A 7,066-nucleotide genomic window follows, 5' to 3' on the forward strand; every position below is an offset into this window, starting at 1 on the left:
TGAGCTAACTACAATCACGCTAAGTTCAAAAAATAAAAATGAAAACTCTATACTCTGCAATTAGAAAATTGGAAATTCGATTCAAGCAATCTTTGAAAAAATGTTTACGTATACGAGATAAAAGTGCTCGTCACATCGATATATTCTTGTACATTCTTACCTATTTTTTTTTGCAAAATTATGAAAAAATATTAGCTATTAGTAAGCAAGAATTTCAACATTTTCAATAAAGTCGTTATAGTAAAAAAGTCTTTTTTATTTTGTGTAATTTGCTATTGATGAGCTCAAGGACCAAAATTAACAGAGTGTGGAATGCAGAGTTTGGTTGATTTATCAAAGAATGCTCTGTCATACATGCTGGAATAAATGAAATTTTCGTAAATAAAAATATTTTCATTTCTTATTAAATATCAAATGAGAAGCCGCATGGAGACAAATAATTATAGTCAACAATTTAAACCATGGATATTTGTTTTGTGTGTCGAATGTTTGAAGTTCTCGTCAATACTCTTATAAACGTGGAAAATACCGCATAATGGGTATATTGGTGGATAATATTATCCACTAATGCTATAAAATTGTAATATATTTGATATTTTCTCACGGTTTGAAATCATTTTGATTGCGAGGTTTGAGAATTTTAGTTTACATTTTTTGAGGTTTAATGCGAAAACGGGCGATCACCAATTTACTTGTCCGAATTTTTTCCGGAGAGGGAATTTTTATGGTTTTAAATTGTAGTGATACACGTAACACAAGTGGTAACATTTTCCAATTTATCAGAAAATACTTGGCCTCGAATTGATATCATTAATTTTAATGCTGTAAGAAACTTAGATGAGATTTTTTTTTTTAAATTTGATTTAGTTATTAAAATAAGATAAGAAGAATGAAGCATCGTTTTTCAAAGTGTTTTTCAAGCGCGATATTTTGGTTTTTTATTTCTCATGTTTTATTTAAATTTTTTTCACTTTACAAAATAATTACAGATTCGTATTTTTTTTCATTGTGACGTTTTTTCAGGATTTGTGACATTTTTTCGAATTGTTCTGTTAAAATTATTTACACTTGTTTTCATAATTTTTTTTGTGGAATTTTTTTTACATTTTTCGTGATATGGTCAGGATACAAGGAAGCATCAATGTACTTGTCCCAACTTTTTTTTCCCTAGGTATATTCTGAGATCAGAAAATTGAAAATTCAATTAAAGCAATCTTTTAAAAAATATTCACGTACAAGACAAAAGTGCTCGTCAGATCTAGATATTCTTGTACCACCTTACTCATTTGTTTTGCAAAATCAAGAATTGAGTGTGAAATGCGAAATTGAAACATTGGTTGATCTATCGAGGAATACTCTGCCATACATGCTGAAATAAATAAAATTTACGTATATAATGTTTTTCTCATATTTTTAAATCAAACATTTTTTGTGGTATAATGCGAAAACGGGCGATCATCGATGTTCTCTTCCAAATTTTTTTCCCCGAGAGAGAATTTTTTCGAATTTATATCAAATCGTTTTTCTGTGCTAGTTCTAAACGATATAAAAAGTTTTTCAATAAGGGGTTTTAAAGTTTTTCAATGTTTTTGTTGTGATGTTTAAAAATAATTTCTCCAATGATTTTAATCAAGTTCTGTCCATTCCATAATAATTTTTATATTATTCAAATGTTCGTAGTGATCTTCGTAATGTTTACGAATTTTTTCCATTTTCGCGAAGTTTTTTCGCCTTATGCATAAATATTGCTTTCTATTTTTTTGATGAAATCATTTTGAATAAAAAAGATATGAAGGATTTTTAATGAAACAAATGTATTCGTTGATTTTTCTCAAATTTTTATAGAAAGAGAGAAAAAGAGAGAAAAAAAACATATAATGCTCACCAAGTCGACCAGAATTGGCAATTTTTAGAAAAATATATTTCATTCATAAGTTAGAAATTTTTATTTTATTCGAAAATGGCCTTATAATGACTTTTTAAAGTATTCTATTTCATTTATATCAGTATATGCAGGGATGCAAAGTGGATGTACACATGTCGATGCACAAAATTTTCAAATTCGGCATGTAGTCACTGAGGCTCAATCAGAAAAAGAAAAAGTATAGACCGCTTTAAGACCAACAGAATTGTTTATTTTTTAGTATATGCATTGCATTCTGAAACCATGAATTCTTATGCTATTCATAAATGAGTCATCGATGACTTTTTGTATCATTTTGAATTATTTTTATTATCTATTTTTTCTATCCACATTCCATAATCAAAGAATAGGAAGTGATTATACTTGGTGCACATGTCAATACACAGAATTTTCATAGTTAGCAAGTATCCGCTGTGGTTTACTCATCTACATTTTCTTACCACAAATTCATTAAAGTAGTCATGCCAAAACTAAAAGTAAAAAGACAGCGTACTGAAAAGCGAACAGAACTTCAAATTGTTTAATGTATATGTGCATTGGCTTTCGACGACAACAATTTCAGCCCTGTTCGCTGAAGTAGTAAGCGGTTGAAGATATTAGTAATGAATTTCTTTGTTTATATACTACAGTTAGAACCAAAAAATGAAATGATTCGAACGCAGGCCGCATTACAGAAACATCACAGTTTACAGGTACTCGCTGCATACCAGTAATACAAACTTTGATACCATGGAAAAAAACATTTCAGAATGCTCTGAGTCACATTTTTAAAAGTTATTCTGACACATTTAAAAAAAAGTGAAAGACATGGTGCATATTCATGCAGCAAGCAAAATGGAGTAATTTGGCATGTCTCTATGGTTATACGCAGATTAAATATTTGAACGCATCCAAAAATGATCAAGTGTAGACATGCAAACATGAATTATTCAACCCATAATGCCAATCGCAAACATGACGTGGAAATACTCAATATATACATATCGCTTAATCATGTAGTCAAACTTGAGGTGTGCATTGCATTTCCAAGATACAAATTTTGATATCACGAGGAACAAAAATCACCCAATGGCTTATTGAAATAAACTTCAAAATTCATCATGTAACAACTCAAGTAAATATCTATGCATTTACTTGGCACACAGATTTATTTCAAACTGGGGTGTATAAACAAGCAATCAGATCGAACAAGAGTTATTGTCATAAATCTTCAAACTATATTGATGAACTCAAAATGAGAGGAAATAGAAATACACAACATATACATATAGTCCAGAAAATGAACAGAAATTGGTATGGATACACTGTAAGCTAAATAGGTGGAAAAAAGGGACTGGAAGGCACGGCCAAACTAAATGTAAAAGAATATGACAAAAATACATGGGCTCAGATATTTTTATTTGATAAAAGTTTTTAAAAAGTTATTGGAATCAATTTACATTCAACCAATTATTCATTCAAATAAATGTATGTTTAAAAACAATTCACGATAGGAAAGGAGGACACAATTAACCGATCATCATGAATTTATCCAGCACACGATACACACATCCTGAACTTCGCATTATCAAAACAACATAACCCTTTTTCATAATATCTCGCTTATCTATATATAGCGACGAGGTGGAGGTGCTGGCATGTGACGTCAGTCCGTGACACCGCCGCGAAGATAGACCCAGGGACATAAGGCCTTTGATGGTATTATATTCAGACACGTCAAATTTATAAATGTTGGTAGCTTTTGCATAATCTCGAGCCAGTGCAAAGTTTTTTCTCAGCAATTACGCTACTGATACTATTGGTTTCAGGCTCATTCGAAAGGGATTTTGGAAATTAGGCTCCAAACTAATTTTCGCTTAACAGAACATCTCTTGAGCTCCGCAATTCTAGAAAATGACAAGCCAGTTTTAACCCCACCACCGCGAATCGTTTCATTCATAGAAAAGATAGTCTCGGCGAGAGCCTCAGGCCAGCAGACGACAGGGCTGTCAAAGTACTTGTCCCGAGACTCAATCGAGTTTCTTGATTCAAATTCAAAATCAAATTGAATTCAAATTCAAATTCAAATTCAAATTCAAATTCAAAATTCAAATTCAAATGCAAATTCAAATTCAAATTCAAATTCAAGTTCAAATTCAAATTCAAATTCAAATTCAAATTCAAAATTCAAAATTCAAATTCAAATTCAAATTCAAATTCAAACTCAAATTCAAATTCAAATTCAAATTCAAAATTCAAATTCAATTTCAAATTCAAATTCAAATTTGAATTCAAATTCAAATTCAAATTCAAATTCAAAATTCAAATTTAAATTCAAATTCAAATTCAAATTCAAATTCAAATTCAAATTCAAAATTCAAAATTCAATATCAAATTCAAATTCAAATTCAAATTCAAATTCAAATTCAAATTCAAAATTCAAATTCAAATTCAAATTCAAATTCAAATTCAAATTCAAATTCAAAATTCAAATTCAAATTCAAATTCAAATTCAAATTCAAATTCAAAATTCAAATTCAATTTCAAATTCAAATTCAAATTCAAATTCAAATTCAAATTCAAAATTCAAATTCAAATTCAAATTCAAATTCAAATTCAAATTCAAATTCAAATTCAAAATTCAAATTCAAATTCAAATTCCAATTTGAATTCAAATTCAAATTCAAAATTCAAATTCAAATTCAAATTCAAATTCAAAATACAAATTCAAATTCAAATTCAAATTCAAAATTCAAATTCAAATTCAAATTCAAATTCAAACTTGAATTCAAATTCAAATTCAAAATTCAAATTCAAATTCAAATTCAAATTCAAATTCGAATTCAAATTCAAATTCAAATTCAAAATTCAAATTCAAATTCAAAGTCAAATTCAAAATTCAAATTCAAATTCAAATTCAAATTCAAATTCAAATTCAAATTCAAAATTCAAATTCAAATTCAAATTCAAATTCAAATTCAAATTCAAATTCAAATTCAAATTCAAAATTCAAAATTCAAATTCAAATTCAAATTCAAATTCGAATTCAAATTTGAATTCAAATTCAAATTCAAAATTCAAATTCAAATTCAAATTCAAAATTCAAATTCAAATTCAAATTCAAATTCAAACTTAAATTCAAATTCAAATTCAAAATTGAAATTCAAATTCAAATTCAAATTCAAATTCAAATTCGAATTCAAATTCAAATTCAAATTCAAAATTCAAATTCAAATTAAAATTCAAATTCAAATTCAAAATTCAAATTCAAATTCAAATTCAAATTCGAATTCAAATTCAAATTCAAATTCAAATTCAAATTCAAATTCAAATTCAAATTTGAATTCAAATTCAAATTCAAATCCAAATTCAAATTCGAATTCAAATTCAAATTCAAAATTCAAATTCAAATTCAAATTCAAATTCAAATTCAAATTCAAAATTCAAATTCAAATTCAAATTCAAATTCAAATTCAAATTCGAATTCAAATTCAAATTCAAATTCAAAATTCAAATTCGAATTCAAATTCAAATTCAAAATTCAAATTCAAAATTCAAAATTCAAATTCAAATTCAAATTCAAATTCAAATTCAAATTCAAATTCAAATTCAAATTCAAATTCAAAATTCAAATTCAAATTCAAATTCAAATTCAAATTCAAATTCAAAATTCAAATTCAAATTCAAATTCCAATTTGAATTCAAATTCAAATTCAAATTCAAATTCAAAATTCAAAATTCAAATTCAAATTCAAATTCAAATTTGAATTCAAATTCAAATTCAAATATAAATTCAAATTCAAATTCAAAATTCAAATTCAAATTCAAATTCAAATTCAAAATTCAAATTCAAATTCAAATTCAAATTCAAAATTCAAATTCAAATTCAAATTCAAAATTCAAATTCAAATTCAAATTCAAATTCAAATTCAAATCCAAATTCACATTCAAATTCAAAATTCAAATTCAAATTCAAATTTCAAGTTCAATTTCAAATTCAAAATTCAAATTCAATTTCAAATTCAAAAATTCAAATTCTAATTCAAATTCAAATTCAAATTCAAATTCAAATTCAAATGCAAATGCAAATTCAAATTCAAATTCAAATTCAAATTCAAATTCAATTTCAAATTCAAATTCAAATTCAAATTCAAAATTCAAGGTCAAATTCAAATTCAAATTCAAATTCAAAATTCAAAATCAAATTCAAATTCAAATTCAAACTCAAATTCAAATTCAAATTCAAATTCAAATTCAAAATTCAAATTTAAATTCAAATTCAAATTCAAACTCAAATTCAAATTCAAAATTCAAAGTCAAATTCAAATTCAAATTCAAATTCAAATTCAAATTCAAATTCAAATTCAAATTAAAATTCAAATTCAAATTCAAAATTCAAATTCAAATTCAAATTCAAATTCAAATTCAAATTCAAATTCAAAATTCAAATTCAAATTCAAATTCAAATTCAAATTCAAAATTCAAATTCAAATTCAAATTCAAATTCAAAATTCAAATTCAATTTCAAATTCAAAAATTCAAATTCTAATTCAAATTCAAATTCAAATTCAAATTCAAAAATTCAAATTCAAATTCAAATTCAAATTCAAAACTTCAAATTCAAAACTTCAAATTTAAAATCAAATTCAAATTCAAATTCAAATTCAAATTCAAATGCAAATGCAAATTCAAATTCAAATTCAAATTCAAATTCAATTTCAAATTCAAATTCAAATTCAAATTCAAAATTCAAATTCAAATTCAAATTCAAATTCAAAATTCAAATTCAAATTCAAATTCAAATTCAAACTCAAATTCAAATTCAAATTCAAATTCAAATTCAAAATTCAAATTTAAATTCAAATTCAAATTTAAATTCAAATTCAAATTCAAAATTCAAAGTCAAATTCAAATTCAAATTCAAATTCAAATTCAAATTCAAATTCAAATTCAAATTCAAATTCAAATTCAAATTCAAAATTCAAATTCAAATTCAAATTCAAATTCAAATTCAAATTCAAAATTCAAATTCAAATTCAAATTCAAATTCAAAATTCAAATTCAAATTCAAATTCAAATTCAAATTCAAGTTTGAATTCAAATTCAAATTCAAATTTAAATTCAAATTCAAATTCAAAATACAAATTCAAATTCAAATTCAAA

Source organism: Venturia canescens, chromosome 2 (assembly GCF_019457755.1).
Source record: "Venturia canescens isolate UGA chromosome 2, ASM1945775v1, whole genome shotgun sequence".
Taxonomy (NCBI): Eukaryota; Metazoa; Arthropoda; class Insecta; order Hymenoptera; family Ichneumonidae; genus Venturia; species Venturia canescens.